General features: G+C 44.1%; 1 long non-coding RNA gene across 1 annotated transcript; it reads right to left on the reverse strand.

Moving 5' to 3' along the window:
- Nucleotides 1-564: 564 nt before the first annotated feature.
- On the reverse strand, nucleotides 565-9,973 carry LOC148146560 (uncharacterized). The gene is made up of 4 exons (XR_015760615.1): nucleotides 9,840-9,973; nucleotides 7,567-7,703; nucleotides 6,999-7,111; nucleotides 565-1,156 (listed from the first exon to the last, which is right to left on the reverse strand). It is a non-coding gene; the product is annotated as an uncharacterized LOC148146560 (long non-coding RNA).
- Between the last annotated feature and the right edge of the window lie 9,827 nt (nucleotides 9,974-19,800).

Here is a 19,800-nt window from a genome sequence, read left to right on the forward strand (position 1 = left end):
AAGTTGCCCTCAGGTTCCCTTTTATTCTTTCCCCTCTAACCTTAAACTGATGCCCTCTAGTCCTCAATTCCCCAACCCTTAGTGCATTCACCCTAACCAGGCCTCTCATGACGTTATACACTTTACAAGATCCCTCCTTGGTCTCCTATGCTCTAAAGAAAAAAGTCCAAGCTCGTCCAATCTCTCCCGATAGCTCAGACCATTGAGTCCTGGCAACGTCCTTGTAAATTTCTTCTGCAGTCTTTCCAGTTTAATAAGATCCTTCCTGTAGCAAGGTGACCAAAACTGAACACAATAACAGGCACTAAGTAGAATAAACTTGAAGCAAAATACTCACTGCACATTGCTCGCCTTTTCTGCCTATGCACAATTAAAAATTAGTCAGTGAGGAAGCTGACATGATGCCAAGATTATAATTCAATGGCATTTAATAAGTTGATAAACAAGATGCATTTCGACAAGTTAGAAAGGAAAAAGAGGAACATTCTTAAGTCTGTGATTAATGAAAGCATAACTTTTTGTAATGTATCCTGTGGGATCTTCCATGTGTCAAATCAATTCTGCATTGGGACCCTAGAGGCAGAAATCACAGCTGTTACATTGGCATTTTCCATTAGATTGTTGCTGGAGGTTTTGATGCTTGGTCAGGTTTTCTATATCATTTTTATCTCTAATGGCAGTATCAACTCAATTTTCTCCTGATTATCCATTGGATTGAATACCTCATCAATTCTTTTGCCAGATATAAGGACTAATTATTTTCAGAATGATCTATGAACTCTTCCCAAAGAGGGATTCCATTTTTATAATTGATTTCTGCTATTTTAATCAAGCTTTTATGTTTGTTAATTTATCCTCCACAGAGACAGGTTCATTTATATATGACATACAATAGGATAGATTAGTTGGTAAGTACAGATTATCCAGGCTACCATAGTTACTGAGTGTGGTGCTGGAAAAGCACAGCAGGTCAGGCAGCATCCGAGGAGCAGACGAATTCATGTTTCGGGCATAAGCCCTTCAGTCCTCACTTTCTCCTACGACAGTTACTGGGATAGCAATCCAGAGACCTGCGCTGATAATCCAGGAAATGTGAGATCAAAATTCCAACAGAGCAGTGTGCAAATTTTAATTCACTTTTGGAAAATCCAGACCACTGAAAAATAAATTGACAATGAAGCTGTCAGATTGTCATGAAATACCCATTTGGTACATGGATGCTTTTTAGGGAGGGAAAGCTGCCCTCCTTACCAATTCAATTCCAAACATAACTTCATGCCCTCAATAATCCCGAACTCCCCTTCCCTTTGATAGAGAGACTAAAATCAGAAGGGGCAGTGTTTCAGAACAAAGGGACTTCTACTTAAAGTAGAAATTAAAGTTCTGTGTTGCTCTGAGATGTCAAGGGGGAGGTGATGGCTGGTGGTATTATCACTGGACTGTTAATCTAGAGACCCAGGTAATGTTCTGGGGACCTGGGTTCAAATACCCCTCAAGCAGATGGTGGAATTTGAAATCAATTTTAAAAATCTGGAATGAGGAGTCTAATGATGACCATGAAACAATTGTCAGGGAAAACCCATTTGTGTCACTAATGTTCTTTACAAACAGAAACTGCCATCTTTGTCTGGCTGAGATGTGACTCCAGACACACAGCAAAATAGTTGTCTCTTCACCCCACCCCGGACAATTATCATGAACCAATGATGTCTTCTTACCATGAACTAATTAAAAAAAGAAAACTGCTGTTTGTCATTTTTATAAACGACCCGGATAAGGGCTGTGGATAGTGCTGAAAGATGTTGCAGGTTACAGAGGGATATGGATAAGCTGTAGAGCTGGGCTGAGAGGTGGCAAATGGAGTTTAATGTGGAAAAGTGTGAGGTGATTCACTTTGGAAGGAGCAACAGGAATACAGAGTGCTGGGTTAATGGTAAGATTCTTGGTAGCGTAGATGAGCAGACAGATCTTGGTGTCCCTGAAAGTTGCCACCCAGGTTGATAAGATTATTTAGAAGGCGTGTTAGCTTTTATTGGTAGAGGGATTGAGTTTCAGAGCCATGAGGTCATGCTGCAGCTGTACAAAACTCTGGTGTGGACGCACTTGGAGTAATGTGTACAATTCTGGTCACCGCATCATAGGAAGGATGTGGAAGCTTTGGAAAGAGTGCAGAGGATATTTACCAGGATGTTGCTTGGTATGGAGGGATGATCTTGAGGAAAGGCTGAGGGAGTTGAGGCTGTTTTCATTGGAGAGAAGAAGATTGAGAGGTGACTTAACTGAGACGCATAAGATAATCAGAGGGTTAGATAGGGTGGACAGTGAGAGCCTTTTTCCTCGGATGGTAATGGCTAGTACGAGGGGACATAGCTTTAAATTGAGGGGTGGTAGATATAGGACAGATGTCAGAGGTAGTTTCTTTACTCAGAGATATGGAATGCACTGCCTGAAACAGTACTAGACTCGCCAACTTTAAGAGCATTTATATGCCCATTGGATAAACATATGGATGAAAATGGAATAGTGTAGGGCAGATGGGCTTCACATTGATTGCACAGGTTGGCACAACATTGAGGGCTGAAGGGCCTGTACTGCGTTGTAATGTTTTATGTTCTATGTTCCAAATGACTCTTGGACAGTGGAATTTTGTCCAGCAGTCGATGTGAAGATTGTTAGTGGTGATTTGGATAGATTCTTGATTGGCCAGAGACTCAAACAACATAGAGGTTATCCAGGAAAGTGGAGCTCAGGTCCTATCAAACAACAAAGAGCAAGCTCATGAGGCTAAATGATTGACTCCTGCTCCCACTTCATCTGTCTGTAACAGGCAGCTGACCTTCCAACGTTGTCATACTGCAACTATTTGTTGCCACTCTCTGCAATTCGAATTTGACTAGATCCAAGAATGAGGTTGACATCATTTGTGGCAGTTTTAGTTATTGGCAAGCATTGATACTGCTGAAAGGATCTATCTCTGGGACCCCACTGTGATTTTAATCAGATTGTGCATACTTTCTCTAACAGTTTAAGTCAATGTTGCACATTGAGATCCCGTCTGGAGTATCTGCGTTAGACTTGTGATAAGACCTCAGTTGATTTGGCTCTCAGATGAGCATGGTTTCTGTCATCCTGCCCCCTAACCAGAGTCTCTGCCCTAGCTTTAAGGTTGGCAGAGTATTCACCTTACTGGATGTAGGTTTGCTCACTGAGCTTGAAGGTTCATTTCCAGACATTTCGTAGCCCAACTAGGTAACATCTTCAGTGGGCCTCAGGTGAAGCAATGCTGAAAATTCCTGCTTTCTATTTATATGTTTGGATTTCTTTGGGTTGGTGATGTAATTTCCTGTGGTGATGTCATTTCCTGTGGTGAAGTCACTTCCTGTTTCTTTTCTCACGGGGTGGTAGATGGGGTCTAACTCGATGTGTTTGTTGGTAGAGTTCAGGTTGGAATGCAATGCATCTAGGAATTCTCATGTGTGTCTTTGTTTGGCTTGTCCTAGGATGGATGTGTTGTCCCAGTTGAAGTGGTGTCCTTCCTTACCTGCATGTAAGGATACAAGTGAGAGAGGGTCATGTCTTTTTGTGGCTAGTTGGTGTTCATGTATCCTGGTGGCTAGCTTCCTGCCTGTTTGTCCAGCATAGTGTTTGTTATAGTCCTTACATGGTATATTGTAAATCACATTAGTTTTGCTTGTTGTCTGTATCGGGTCTTTCAAGTTCATTAGTTGCTGTTTTGGTGTGTTGGTGGGTTTGTGGGCTACCATGATGCCAAGGGGTCTGAGCGGTCTGGCAGTCATTTCTGAGATGTCTTTGATGTAGAGGAGAGTGGCTAGGGTTTCTGGACATGTTTTATCTGCTTGTTTGGGTTTGTTGCTGAGAAATCGGCAGGCTGTGTTCATTGGGTACCCATTCTTTTTGAGTACACTGTATAGGTGATTTCCCTCTGCTCTGCGTGGTTCCTCTGTGCTGCAGTGTGCGTTGGCTCATTGAAATAACGTCCTGATGCAACTCGTTTGTGGATGTTGGGATGATTGCTTCTGTAGTTCAATATTTGGTCCGTATGTGTAGTTTTCCTGAAGACGCTGGTTTGAAGTTCCCCATTGGCTGTTCGCTCTACTGTGACATCTAGGAATGGCAGTTTGGTACATAATACCAACTAGCCACAAAAAGACATGACCCTCTCTTACTAATATCCTCACATACATATGAGGAAGGACACCACTTCGACTGGGACAACACATCCATCCTAGGACAAGCCAAACAAAGACACACATGAGAATTCCTAGAAGCATGGTATTCTAACCGGAATGCTATCAACAAACACATCGAGTAAGACCCCATCTACCACCCCTCTGAGAAAAGGAACAGGAAGTGACTTTACCACTGGAAATAACATCACCACAGGAAATGACATCACCAACCCAAGGAAACCTAAACATATAAATAGAAAGCAGGAATTTTTCAGCAGTGCTTCACCTGAGGCCCACTGAAGTTGTTACCTCGTAGGGTGATGAAACGTCTGAAAATGAACCTTCAAGCTCAGTGAGCAAACCTACATCCAAAACCTCAACCTGAGCTACAAATCTTCTCAAAACTCTTCACCCTATGTCTGGAGTTGTATTCTACTGAGGCCTCCCTCAAGTTGTTTTTACCTTCTCATAGCTTGTGATTACATTCTAATGCTAGTATATCACTTTGTAACCTTGACACCATGAGCAATTCCACTGGAGAGTGCCATTATTCAAAAGTGTTGCTATGGAACTGAATCAAACTAATTCCCCATCAGGATTCTTGTGCCTCACTGACTTTCTGCTTTGTCACCCTCTCCACTCAATGGGTGACGCAGTGGGGAACTTGGCCCCTAATCGATATCTACCTCCAAAATGAACTTCCTGAAATCCCCATTCTCAAATCGATGTCCATTATCCAATTTGAACTATTCTGGGAAACTATGTAATTCAAAATCCATTTTAGTGTCTAATCACTGACTCTACTGTGTCTGAATTTCAATCTAGTTGAATAATAGTCAACTCAGACTCAACGTGACTCCCTCTAAAATCGAACGAATCCACTGGTAGCATTTCCTATTACCTTCCTAAAAATCTTGATGAAGTCCTTGCCTGATGCAGTTTCAAGTAGCCTAGCCACCTCACTGATTATTGGGCTCTTGCTCTGCATTTTGTCAGAAATAAATGCCCTTTGAGGAGGTTCTGAAGAATTTCCCTCACGTCATATTCTGTTGGTATCCTGTGGTCAGATACCAACGTACCTTCCATTATTGGGGAAATGATGTTTTTACTCATGGTACCTTTCTCAACACTCGGTCTACTTGGTGATATTCGACCATCCTTTCCCCTGCAAGCCACTCACCATCCTGACTTGGAACTATATCGCTGTTCCTTCAGTGTCAATGGGTCAAAATCCTGGAATTCCCTCCGTCTGGGCGTTAGAGTGCAATGGTTCAAGAAAGCAGCGCACCCCCACCTTCTTCAACAATTGCGGATGAATAATAAATATTGGTCCAGCCAACAAGAGTAAATTAAACACTTTGCGAAGCAGGAGCAAGTAACCTAGCCCTTTGAGCTTGCTCTGACATTAAGGTCATGGTTGAGCTGACTAGGGGCTTAACTCTACTTTCCTACAGCTTCGTAATCCTTGGCTCCCTTCTCAACCAAAAATCTGCCAAAACCACCAAAAATGATCGACTGATATTTATCACATTTTCTGTTCATGAAACTGAACAGTTCAGGTGCTAGCTTTTAAACTTGTAAACCAAGTAAATATCCTGAGTTCTCCCAATGGTTCCCCTGGACCCGATAAAGATGTGAACAGCTTTCTCCCTCATGATGGCCATGATGGGGAGGTGCTGGTGTTGGACTGGGGTGGACAAGGTCAGACGTCACACAACACCAGCTTGTGATTTCAAGTAAACCTGTTGGACTATAACTTGGTGTTGCGTGACTTCTGACTTTATCCTCCTAGATACTCACATGTAGTGGGGATTATGCCATTCCGTATGCACTCCAGCTCAGGATAATACAGTTGGAGCAACTTTTTACTGGTGTCCTCCATCAACTGCCAATGGCAGGTTTAACCAAAAGGAGAAATGGCACCATTAGTCTCACATCAGGAATGTATTTGGAAAAGGTGATTGGTTGCCCCTTCATCGAGAAAGTCCTCATTAGACTTCAAATGCAATATTCCCAAATTTCTCACTATAGTTCACGTCATTCAAAGCGTGAGAAGATTCCACCTTGTTTTCTTTTTGTAAGTAATCTACAGCAACAGAAAATACGTTCCTATGTAACACGTGACACAACCAAAAGCATCTTGCAATTGTTATGTGTTACACTGACCTTTCACAGGACACTGTGTTCCCCAGCAACGAGTCCAAAGTGACTCTCAGTGCCTGGTGGCTTGCATTCTTCCTACTTTGTCAAGAAGATAACTGTTATTCTCAATAATGCCCTCCCCAGTAGTATTACAATGCCATTACAGCAAATGGACTGTGGCAGTTCAAGAAGACAGCTCACCACCGCCTTCTGGAAGGGAAGTACAGATTGGCAGTAAATGTTGGCCCAGCCAATGATACCCACATCTGGCGAATGAGTAGAAGAAGGTGCCCTTTTCTGAGGGTGCTACTATAGATCTCTTCCTCAAGTTAGATGAATCCTCATTTAAATCTTCAAGAACTCAACCCTCAATCTGAATGCAAGATCCCCCTTGTATCCTGCATGGCAAAAGGCAGAGTCTGCACGTTCTCTGTTTAAGGTGCAGGTCTGGCCACTTGCTATTTTTTGTTCCTCAGATGGCTACATACCAGACAAGAGAGAACTGTAAACTCTTTCGGACTTTAAAAGGGAAGTGCAGAATGAGACCTCACGTTGCTGCCTCTTGCCTTTTTCCCACAGTAATGAAAATACATTAGTTTTGTATCTAAATTACAATGACCATTGATTCCAACTTCTTTTCATTTAAGAGGTAAATAGATAGTTTACCTTACAGCTGTTTACATCTCCATGCTGTTACCACCTTCCTGGGACTTTGGAAGACTCAAGGATTGCTCGTGGTGTTTTGCAGCCATTGTTTCTAAGAATAAATATCTTGTAATCTTCACAATAAAATAAAATTTGATCACTAAAAATCACACTACATCAGACTAACTGCAGAACAAATCACATGGTCCCCTTATTTCATCTGAGATTTAAAGCTATGGTTCCTTGATAATCTTATCAACTAAAAGATAATGAAACATAATCTCATAAATCTCACAACTTTTGACTGAATGTATACTGCAAAACTACTCGGGTATCAGTAATATTTTTTGGTTCAAATTAAAATGTCAAATACCATATAAGTTCATTCACAGTCCAAGTTTTATTTTTGTATTATTTTTGTTTTGACATTAATTTCTTTATAATCTCATCTTTTTCTAATGCCGTGTAATTCTGAATCTTTCTGTATTTTAGTGCATATTAAAGTGGATCTTTGGAGATTCCTAACTCCATTCTTTCCTCACTCTTATTAGTGGCAAAGTCAAAAGTCCCACAAAACCCCAGTCGTCACCTGATGAAGGAGCAAGGCTCTGAAAGTTTGTGATGTTTGACCTTGTCCATGCCAGTCCAATATTGGCACTTCCACATCATGGCCATCAGTGGCAGGCTCCAAAACACTGTTGAACATTGGTGACGTCACCTAGATAACTGACAGCCAGGAAACATTATCAATACAACAGGCACATGCCATTCTAGGATCAGATAACAACCCATAGCTTCATCATCCTCTACAAAGAACATACAATCTCACACTGGAACCTATACCCCAATAGCTGCATAAGAGCTGGTCGTTGCGTTGTCTACAAACCAAAGAGAACTGACAAAGTAGACATAGAGAGGATGTCTCCCCTGTGGGGTAATTGGGAACGAGAGGTCATAGTTTTAGGATAAAGAGTAGTAGATTTAAAACAGAGATTAGGAGAAGGGCATCATGGTGGCTCAATGGCTAGCACTGTTGCCCCACAGCACCAGGAACCCAGGTTCGATTCCAGTCTCAGGTGACTGTCTGTGTGAAGTTTGCACATTCTCCTTGTGTCTGTGTGAGTTTCTTCTGGGTGCTCCAGTTTCCTCCCATAATCCAAAGATGTGCAGGTTAAGTGCGTTGACCATGCTAAATTGCCCATAGTGTTCGGGGACAAGTAGATTAGGTGTGTTAATCAGGGGAAATGTAGAGGAATGCGTTTGGATAGGATACTTTTTGGAGGGCTGTAGGGATTCTAATTGTTGAAAAAAAGTTTAATTTGGATAAATGTGAGGTATTGCATTTTGGTAAAACAGATAAGGGCAGGGCTTATTGAGTTCAAAGTAGGGCCTCAGGGGTTCAGGTAAATAATGCTTTGAAGTTTGTGCCACATCTCGACTGAGTAGTTAAGAGGGCATTTAGCCTTCATTGCTCAGACCTTTGGCTGGAGGAGTTGGGATGTCATGTTGATGTTGTAAAGAGCATTGGCAAGGCCTCTTCTGGAATACCGTGTCCAGTTCTGGTCACCCGGCTGGAGGAAGGATATTATTAAAGTTGGAAAAGGTTCAGAAAAGATTTACCAGAAATGTGGTGGGAATGGAGGGTTTGAGTTACAAGGAAAGGCTGAATAAAGTGGGACTGTTTTCATTGGAATGTAGGAGCTTGAGGGGTGACCTGATAGAAGTTTATAAAATTATGAAGGGCGTGGATAAGTTGAATGGCAGGTGACGTTTCACTGGGGTGGGGGACTTCAAGATTAGGAGACACATTTTTAAGGTGAGAGGAGAAAGATTTAGCAAGGACATGAGGGGCAACTTTGTTACACAGAGAGTAGTTCGTGTGTAGAATGAACTTCTGGAGAAGGTGATGGATGTGGCTACAGTTATAACATTTAAAAAACATTTGGATAAGTATATGAATAAGAAATCTTTGAAGGGATATGGGCCAAGTGCAGGCAGGTGGGACTAGTTTGGAAATGCGATCGGTGTGGACTGTTTGGGCTGAAGGGTCTGTTTCCGTGCTGTATGGCTTTATGACTCTATGACTGAATAAAACTTTGGTGAGACCATATCTGGAGGACAATTGGTGTTGGTTGCCTTACGTGAGGAAGGATATAATTGCCTTGGAAGTTGCTCAGAGAAGGTTCAATGGATTAATTCTGGAGATGGAAAGCTATTCTTATGAGGAGAGATTAGGCCTAGACCCATTACAGTGGAGAAGAATAAGAGGAGATCTAATTGAGGGATAGGAGATGCTAAAAGAGATTGACAAAGTAAATAGAGGGTGATTCCTCATGTGAGACCATCTAGAATGAGAGGTTATAGCTTTAGGATAAGGGGTGGCAGATTTAAAACAGAGACGGGGAGGAATTACTTCACTCAAAGGGGCGTGAATCTGTGGAACTCACTGTCCTTAGAGTGTGGGGATGCTGGGACACTGAGTAAATGTAAGGAAGGGATGGACAGATTTTTTAAGAGTAATGGGTTAGGACTCGGCAAGATAGCAGCGATTCTGTAGAACTGCTGTGGAACTCCTGGCTACCACAGCCACATTTGCTTCCTCAGTGCTCTGTCTAACAGACAAGGCATTTGGTGTTTTTTGCCATCCATTGCCAACTTATGTGATGGAATTATTAGTTTAAAACCTTACAGAACACATATTTGTTAATATTTGGGAGTGGGAAGGATGCCAAAGGGAAAAGGAGCTAGCAAACAGCAGCAGGGAGGACTCTCCCCTGCAATACCTACCGCACCAGAGACCGCAGCAGCAGCAGCCTCTCCTGAACCATTTGGGGACCTGACAGACTCACAGGAGAGACTTACCTTGAAAGTTGAGGCTGCGATTGAGGAGATCTGTGGGGAGATTCGTGCCCAGGTCCAACCTATCGTGTCCATGCTGCAGAAGCATGAGCAGAAGATCCAGGGCCTTGGGGAGCAGCTGGAGGAGGCGGAGGGTCGAACTAAGGCCTTGGAAACTGCGATGGAGTCCTCATCCAGTCGGATCCAGGTGCTGGAGCGAGAGGTGCAGGCCTTGCGAAACCATAGTGACGACCTCGAAAATCGAGGGCGGAGGATAAATCTCCGAATTGTCGGGCTCCCTGAAGGTGAGGAAGGTGAGCAGCCAGTCAGCTTCTTTGAAAACTGGCTGCCGGAGTTTTTGGGCCTTCACATAGAGTCCAGCAGGCTGCAGATTGAAAGGGCGTATCGGGTTACAGTGCACAGGTCAGGGCCAGTGCAGCATACCCGCTCGGTCCTAGTGCACTTCCACTCATATAAGGACAAGCAAAAAGTCATAGAAGCTTTCAGATCCCTGGGAAAAGATCCGCGGGCACTGCTGGACAAGGGGTCAAAAAACATATTTTTCCAGGATTTCTCTGCAGCTGTAATTCGAAAGAGGAAGTCCTTCGATGAAGTTAAAAAGAGGCTGAGGAACTTGGGCATCCAGTACTCCATGAGATACCCCGCAGTGCTTCGTTTCAGCCACGAGGACTCAGTTTATACATTTGACTCGGCGGATAAAACTAAAAACTTTGTAGACACTTTAAAACAGACGGACTGGCCTGAAGAATATGGTTAGTGTTTGTTCTCTTTTCCTTCTTTCCCCATGTTTTCCCTTCCTTTTTTTATTCCTTTCTTTCTCCCTAATAATTTCTTTTTTGGAAAGGGGGAGAAAAACCTTGGAATAAATTGTTCCTTTTTTAATAACTGGAATTTCTGATGGGAAATGTCCTGGATGTTCTTTGTTGTCTCCCCTTTTTTTTCTGTTTGTCCTGTTTCTCTTTTAGTCATAAGCCAGGGTGATATGAAGTCAGGGTGATATGAAGTCGGGGTGATATGAAGTCGTGGTGATATGAAGCCAGGGTGATATGAAGCCAGGGTGATATGAAGCCGGGGTGATATGAAGTCGGGGTGATATGAAGTCGGGGTGATATGAAGTCGGGGTGATATGAAGTCGGGGTGATATGAAGTCGGGGTGATATGAAGTCGGGGTGATATGAAGTCAGGGATGGGTGGAGTGCTCATCCTGACTTTGTCTTTTTTCTGGTGATTTAAGGATCATCTCCTTGTTGTTTTTTCTCTGGCCTAAGGCTGGGGTAAAGTCCGGGTTTGAAGGAGCTGTGAAGGGGTGATGGGTAGGGTGAGTGCCCCCTACGGGCAGGGGGTGGAGTCTTCCATTCAAGGTTTTATAGTTGGTTTTCTTTGTAGATTTTTGGTAGTAATAGTTGTTATGGTTATGATAGAATTGTTTTTGTGTATATAATTCTTCGACTCTATGAGTCTTTATTTACCTGTGCTCAGTGCTTTGTAAGCAGGGTTCTCCCTCCCAGGGGTTCAAGGGCCTCTGAAAGGGGATATGGCTAAGTGTCTTATTAAGTGGTGCAACTGGAACATCAAGAGAAGTCATTCGTCTCTGAAAGGAAAAAAGCGAGGGACATAGAGTCATAGAGATGTACAGCATGGAAACAGACCCTTCGGTCCAACTCATCCATGCCAACCAGATATCCCAACCCAATCTAGTCCCACCTGCCAGCACCCGGCTCATATCCCTCCAAACCCTTCCTATTCATATACCCATCCAAATGCCTCTTAATGTTGCAATTGTACCAGCCTCCACCACTTCCTCTGGCAGCTCATTCCATACACGTACCACCCTCTGCGTGAAAAAATTGCCCCTAAAGTCCCTTTTATATCTTTCCCCTCTCACCCTAAACCTATGCCCTCTAGTTCTGGACTCCCTGACCCCAGGGAAAAAAACTTTGCCTATTAACCCTATCTATGCTCCTCATAATTTTGTAACCCTCTATAAGGTGACCCTTCAGCCTCCGACGCTCCAGGGAAAACAGCCCCAGCCTGTTCAGCCTCTCCCCATAGCTCAAATCTTCCAACCCTGGCAACATCCTTGTAAATCTTTTCTGAACCCTTTCAAGTTTCACAACATCTTTCCGATAGGAAGGAGACCAGAATTACACGCAATATTCCCACAGTGGCCTAACCAATGTCCTGTACAGCTGCAACATGACCTCCCAACTCCTGTACTCAATGCTCTGACCAATAAAGGAAAGCATACCAAATGCCTTCTTCACTATCCTATCTCCATGCAACTCCACTTTCACTATGAACCTGCACTCCAAGATCTCTTTGTTCAGCAACACTCCCTAGGACCTTACCATTAAGTGTCTAAGTCCTGCTAAGGTTTGCTTTCCCAAAATGCAGCTCCTCACATTCATCTAAATTAAACTCCATCTGCCACTTCCCAGCCCATTGGCCCATCTGGTCCAGATCTTGTTGTAATCTGAGGTAACCCTCTTCGCTGTCCAATACACCTCCAATTTTGGTGTCATCTGCAAACTTACTAACTGTACCTCTTATGCTCGCATCCAAATCATTTGTGTAAATGACAAAATGTAGAGGACCCAGCACCGATCCTTGTGCCACTCCACTGGTCACAGGCCTCCAGTCTGAAAAACAACCCTCCACCACCACCCTCTGTCTTCTACCTTTGAGCCAGTTCTGTATCTAAATGGCTAGTTCTCCCTGTATTCCATGAGATCTAACCTTGCTAACCAGTCTCCCATGGGGAACCCTGTCAAACGCCTCGCTTTGTTGCAGCAAACCCATCTTGATGATGGGGAACACTTGAAATGGGGGGGTTATGATCGGATATTCTTTTTATTCTTTACTACTAAAAGTAGGGAAGTGGCGGTACTTATTCAGAAAAATCTTCCGTTCACATTATTAGAGCAGGTGAAAGATGAATATGGACGGTTTGTGATACTTAAAGCCCTGATACATGGGGAGGAATATGGCATTTTAAACATCTATTGTCCTCCGCGCATCCCCTGAAATGTTTGGTTAGTGCTTTCTCTAAGCTGAGTGCTTTTGGAACACGACACATTATTATAGCGGGAGGGGGGGAGGATTTTAATTGTCCTTTGGATCCGACAGTGGACAGGATGCCTTGTGGGCCCCCAACTATTTCTTCGCAGGCCAAGCAGGTGGTTGACTTGTGCGAGGAGTTGGGGCTGGTGGATATTTGGAGATGTCTTCACACTACCGTCAGGGACTTCACCTTTGTTTCAAATCCACTTAAATGTCACACGAGGATTGACCTCTTTCTGGATCCCTCGGCCCTTCTGGATACGATTACGGGTTGTAAAATTGGGAATATAGCTATCTCTGATCATGTGGCAGTATAGTTGGAGGTAAAGGCCAAGGGTGAAGGGCTAGGTTTGCGGAACTGGCGTTTGGACCCTTTTCTCCTTAAGGATTTCCAATTTGTGGAATACTTTTTGAAGAAGTTTCAGGAATTCCTGACTATCAACTTAGGCACGGCTAGTAGTCCGTCTATGCTATGGGAGACTGCTAAGGCCTTTGCTAGGGGATTAGCTATTTCCTATTCGGCTAGCCGGAAATGACAGAAGGAGGAACAGCAGCGTCTACTTGTGCATAAGTTACAGCGGATCATGGTCCTCCGGGCTGTCTTGAATTCAACACTGACACAAAACGCAAAGAGTAAACTTGCTTTTGTTAGACAAAGGCTGTTTGAATATTGGATAGGCCAGGGAAGTATTTAGCGTACCTGACGAGGAAAAAGTGTGCTCCCCTATCCATTACTGCAATCAGAGACAGCGCCGGCGTCCTTACATACGATGCTAAAAAGATTAATGAGGCTTTTCAGAGCTTTTACTCTGAATTGTATCGGGCTGAAGGTTGCAAGGACAGGAGGGCTAAAATGGAGGCCTTTTTTAAGAACCTGGACCTCCCAGGGGTAACCTTGGAACAGGCCTCTCTCCTTAATGCCCCCTTGACAGTTCAGGAAATACAGGAGGCAGCTGGGCAACATCAGAGTGGGGAAGCGCCTGGCCTTGATGGTCTCCCTGGTGAGTTTTATAAGGAGTTTATAGGGATTCTGTCAGGGCCGATGTTGGAGATGTACAATCACTCCTATAGGCATGAACGCCTACCACCATCTTTGAGAGAAGCTAATATTTCCTTAATTCTTAAGAAGGGGAAGGTTCCTGAGGATTGTGCCTCATACAGACCTATCTCTCTATTAAATTCAGACTTCAAGATTCTGTCCAAGATCCTGGTGCTGAGATTGGAAAGGGTGTTGCCCCATATTATTAAAGAGGACCAGGCGGGCTTTATAAGGGGCAATGGGTCCTCTATTAATAATAGAAGGTTGCTGAATGTGGTCCAAGCTTGTCAGCAATGATCGATTCAGGGGGTGGTGATTTCCTTAGATGCAGAGAAAGCATTTGACCGGGTGGAATGGCCACATCTTTTTTATGTCTTAGAACAGTTTGGTTTGGGTGGAGTCTTTGCTGGGTGGGTGGAGGTTTTATATCGCCACTCTCTGGCCCCGGTCATCATCAACGGGGTGAAATCTGGGAATTTTAGGATTGGTAGGGGTAGTCGGCAAGGCTGCCCCCTCTCACCGTTGTTGTTTACGTTGGTGATAGAGCCGCTGGCAGAGGCCATTCGTCAGAACATCCACATAACCGCTCCGGAAGTGGGATCGAGGACACACAAGATTACACTGTACGGGGATGATGTCCTTCTGTTTTTATCGAACCCGATGACCTCCGTACCCCATCTGATACAATGTATCAATACATTTGGGGCTATTTCAGGAAATAAGATCAACTTTGCAAAATCGGAGGCTGTGCCTTTGGGGAACCTTAAGGATGTGCCAGAATTTGAAGGTGGCCCTAAGTTCCCTTTTAAGGGTCACGGGCAGGGTTCCAGTATCTAGGCATCTTTATTACCCCAAGTTTGATCTGTTATTTCAGACTAACTTTGCTCACTTGCTCGACAATATTAGGCGAGATCTCCAGAGATGGGAGGCTCTTCCAACTTCATGGCTGGGCCGAATATCTCTCATTAAGATGAATGTTCTTCCTCGTTTGCTTTATCCCATGTGTATGCTCCTTATAATGTTTCCCAGGTCAACGCTGCGGAAGGCTATGGGGTGGTTTGGTTCCTTTGTCTGGCATCATGGGCGGCCCCTCATCAAATTTACTAAATTGCAGTTGCCTCAAGGAGGGGGAGGAGTTGATTTCCCAGACATCAGGCAGTATCAATTGAGTTCCCTGCTGTCCTTTGTCAGCGATTGGGTAGGTAATGATCCAAACTCAATATGGCTGGATATCAAGGCCTCCCAAGCAAAGTGCCCCCTTATTAACCTGTTGTTCATGGATAAGATGAGGACAGTTATGGACCACTGCCGGAACCCCATTGTCATTAGTACAGTCAAGGCACGGAGGGTGATGCATCAGAGTGAGGGTTGGTTATCCAAGACTTCGCTACTTACACCTATAGTTGGCATTCCAGGGTTCCAACCAGGGATGATGGACCCAGGATTCAAACTATGGGCAGTGAGAGGAGTTTCTAGTTTGGGAGACTTGTTTGAGGAGGACGTTATGATGTCTTTTGAGCAACTGAGCTGCAAATACGGGTTACCCAGCAGAGATCTTTTCCATTTTTTTCAGGTTAGGGATTTCATCCAGAAGAAGACTAAGCTTCTCACTAAGCCCTATAAGCCCGATACAGAGAGCTTGTTGCTACGTTCCACAAGCACCCCTTCGGTTAGTGTCCTCTATCGCCTGCTGGGTGGCAGGGCCTGGCAGGGTATTAACCAGTTATGTGAGGTCTGGTAGCAAGAGCTAGGAGTGGAGATCTCTTCTGAAACTTGGGAGAACATATGGGAGAATACTCGAAAGATCTCAGTCTGTAACAGGACATGCGCTACGCCGTTAAAGGTTCTGCACAGTGTTCGTCTGGCAACAGACCGTCTGGCGAAGTTTAAAAAAGGGGCATCTTCAGTGTGCCCCAAATGTAAAGTAAGTGTAGGTACTCTTACGCATTGCTTCTGGACATGCCACAGGCTGCATGTTTATTGGAGCGCTGTGGCGGGAGAGATAGGGAGGGTATTGAGGACTGAAGTCAAAGTAGACCCGATATCTCTCCTCTTAGGTCTATGAATATACCATCTTTAGACAGGCATGGGAAGAAACTATTTAATATTCTTGCATACAGTGCACGGAAGAATATTCTGATGAACTGGGTGTCTGAGAGCCTGCCGGGCTTGCTGGGATGGCAGACATTAGTTATGGAGCACATTCCCTTGGACGTTTTTACAAACATGGTGCACCACACAACAGAGCTGAAAATGTGTTGCTGGAAAAGCACAGCAGGTCAGGCAGCATCCAAGGAGCAGGAGAAGCATTCCCTTCTTCAGGAATGAGGAAAGTGTGCCCAACAGGCTAAGATAAAAGGTAGGGAGGAGGGACTTGGGGGAGGGGCGTTGGAAATGCGATAGGTGGAAGGAGGTCAAGGTGAGGGTGATAGGCCGGAGTGGGGGTGGGAGCGGAGAGGTCAGGAAGAAGATTGCAGGTTAGGAAGGCGGTGCTGAATTCGATGGATTTGACTGAGACAAGGTGGGGGGAGGGGAAATGAGGAAACTGGAGAAATCTGAGTTCATCCCTTGTGGTTGGAGGGTTCCTAGGCGGAAGATGAGGCGCTCTTCCTCCAACCGTCGTGTTGCTATGGTCTGGTGATGGAGGAGTCCAAGGACCTGCATGTCCTTGGTGGAGTGGGAGGGGGAGTTGAAGTGTTGAGCCACGGGGTGGTTGGGTTGGTTGGTCCGCATGTCCCAGACCATTTTTATAAAACATGGCAGCCCTACGTGAGTTATTTGGATATAGGTTTGTCAGTTATCTTAACTAGGGCATTTGTTTAACCAGGATGGAGAGGTTTGTCAAGCCCTGGGCCCTGGAGGGGGGGACTCCTGAGTTAATACGGGTATGTATACAATGCTCCCGTTCCTTTGCTTGGGAGCTCTGCACCGAGCATAGCTGTTCTGTATTCTGTGGGGTTTTTTGGTTTCTTTTTTGCTTTTCTTTATTTTTTTTGATCTATTAGTTATTTACTTACATTTGGTGTTGCTTTGCACCATGTTAGGGTTTGTTTTGTATTATAGGGTAGGTTAGTAGTTAGTAGACAATAGTTGTATTGTGATTTGTGTTTTTTTATTATACTGATAGTTGTTATTGATTGTATTTTTCAATACTTTTATATGTTTGTAAAGTTAAAAAAAATGCTAATAAATATATTTACAAAAAAAAATAAAGGGTCAAAGGGTAATGGAGAGCAGGCAAGAAGGTGGAGTTGGCTGAGATGAGATCAGTCATGACAGTATTAAATATTGGAGCGTGCTCAAGGGGCTAACTGGCCTCTTCCTGCTCCTAATTCCTACGTTCTGACGTTAAACCCGAGAACACCCCTTTCTGTTGTTCAGTACCCACAACAGCTCCAGGCGAGGGGTGGGGGTGGGGTGCGGTCACTGCTTCATTGTCTGTCCTCTCTCCATCCTATCAGCTCTTTGTTACAAGTGCAGGATTGATAGTAGTATTAGGTTTGGGGACAAAATTATGAGCAGCATGTATAGGATAAATAGACAAAGTCTTTTCCCTGGAGTCGGGGAGTACAGAACTAGAGGACATAGGTTTAGGGTGAGAGGGGAAAGGTATAAAAGAGACCTAAGGGGCAACCTTTTTACACAGAGGGTAGTACGGGTATGGAATGAGCTGCCAGAGGATGTGGTGGAGGCTGGTACAATTGCAACATTTAAGAGGCATTTAAGAGGCATTTAAGAGGCATTAGGAGCAGGAAGAGGCCAGTTAGCCCCTTAGTTATCACAGAGACTTGGTTACAGGGGGGTCAGGACTGGCAGTTAAACCTCCATGATTTTTCAACTTATCGAAAAGACAGAGAGGTGGGCAGAGGGGGTGGGGTTGCCTTGTTAGTTAAGAACAAATTAAATCTATGGTATTGAATGACATAGCGTCGGATGATGTGGAGTCTGTGTGGGTGGAATTGAGGAACCACAAAGGCAAAAAAAACACAATTGGAGTTGTGTATAGACCTCCTAACAGTGGTCAGGACCAGGGACGCAACATGTACTGGGAAATAGAGAAGGCATGTCAGAAAGGCAAGGTTACATTGATCACGGGAGACTTCAATATGCAGGTGGACTGGGTAAATAATGTTGTTAGTGGATCTAAAGAAAGGGAATTCATGGAATGCTTACAGGATGGCTTTTTGGAACAGCTTGTCATGGAGCCCACAAGAGAGCAGGCTATTCTGGACCTAGTGCTTTGCAATGAACCAGACTCTATAAAAGATCTTAAAGTAAGGGAACCCTTAGGAAGTAGCGACCATAATATGATAGAGTTCAGTCTGGAGTTTGAAAGGGAGAAGGCAAAATTGGATGTAATGGTGTTACAGTTGAATAAAGGTAATTATGAGGGCATGAGAGAGGAACTGACTAAAATAGACTGGAAGCAGAGGCTAACCGGGAAGACAGTAGAGCAAAAATGGCAGGAGTTTGTAGGTATAATTGAGGACACTGTACAGAGGTTCATTCCCAAGAAAAGAAAGATTAACCGGGGAGGGATTAGACAACCTTGGCTGACAAAGGAAGTCAGGAAATGTATTAAAGAAAAAGAGAGATCCTATAAAGTGGCTAAGAACAGTGGGAAATCAGAAGATTGGGAAGGATACAAAAGCAAACAGAGGATAACAAAGAGTGTAATAAGAAATGAGAGGATCAAATATGAAGGTAGGCTAGCCAGTAATATTAGAAATAATAGTAAAAGTTTCTTTCAGTACATAAGAAACAAACGTTGGACCAATTCAAACTGATGCAGGAAGCCTAGTGATGGGAGATAAGGAAATAGCAGGAGAACTTAACAAGTACTTTGCGTCAGTCTTCACAGTGGAAGACATGAGTAATATCCCAAAAATTAAAGAGTGTCACGGGGCTGAGTTGAGTATGGTTGCCATTACGAAAGAGATAGTGCTAGAAAAGTTAAAAAGTCTTAAAATTGATAAATCTCCTGGCCCCGATGGGATACACCCTAGAGTTCTGAGAGAGGTGGCTGAGGAAATAGCAGAGGCATTGGTTGAGATCTTTAAAGAGTCACTGGAGTCAGGAAAGGTCCCGGATGATTGGAAGATGGCTGTTGTAACCCCTTTGTTCAAGAAAGGATCAAGGCAAAAGATGGAAAATTATAGGCCAATCAGCTTAACCTCGGTTGTTGGTAAAATTCTAGAATCCATCATTAAGGATGAGGTTTCTAAATTCTTGGAAGAGCAGAGTCTGATTAGAACAAGTCAACATGGATTTAGTAAAGGGAGGTCATGCCTGACAAACCTGTTGGAATTTTTTGAAGAGGTAACAAGTAGGTTAGACCAGGGAAACCCAGTGGATGTGGTCTATCTAGACTTTCAAAAGGCCTTTGATAAGGTGCCACACGGGAGGCTGCTGAGCAAGGTGAGGGCCCATGGTGTTCGAGGTGAGCTGCTGGGATGGATTGAGGATTGGCTGTCTAACAGAAGGCAGAGAGTTGGGATAAAAGGTTCTTTTTCAGAACGGCAGCCGGTGACGAGCGGTGTCCCGCAGGGTTCGGTGCTGGGGCCACAGCTGTTCGCATTATATATTAATGATTTGGATGAGGGAACTGGGGGCATTCTAGCGAAGTTTGCCGATGATACGAAGTTAGGTGGACAGGCAGGTAGTACTGAGGAAGTGGGGAGGCTACAGAAGGATCTAGACAGGTTGGGAGAGTGGTCCAGGAAATGGCTGATGGAATTTAACGTGAGCAAGTGCGAGGTCTTGCACTTTGGCAAAAAGAATAAAAGCATAGACTACTTTCTAAATGGTGAGAAAATTAATAAAGCCAAAGCACAAAGGGATCTGGGAGTGCTAGTCGAGGATTCT

The sequence above is a fragment of the Chiloscyllium plagiosum genome, unplaced genomic scaffold (assembly GCF_037043375.1).
Source record: "Chiloscyllium plagiosum isolate Xiang-an unplaced genomic scaffold, Cpla_swu_hap1 HiC_scaffold_20, whole genome shotgun sequence".
Taxonomy (NCBI): domain Eukaryota; kingdom Metazoa; phylum Chordata; class Chondrichthyes; order Orectolobiformes; family Hemiscylliidae; genus Chiloscyllium; species Chiloscyllium plagiosum.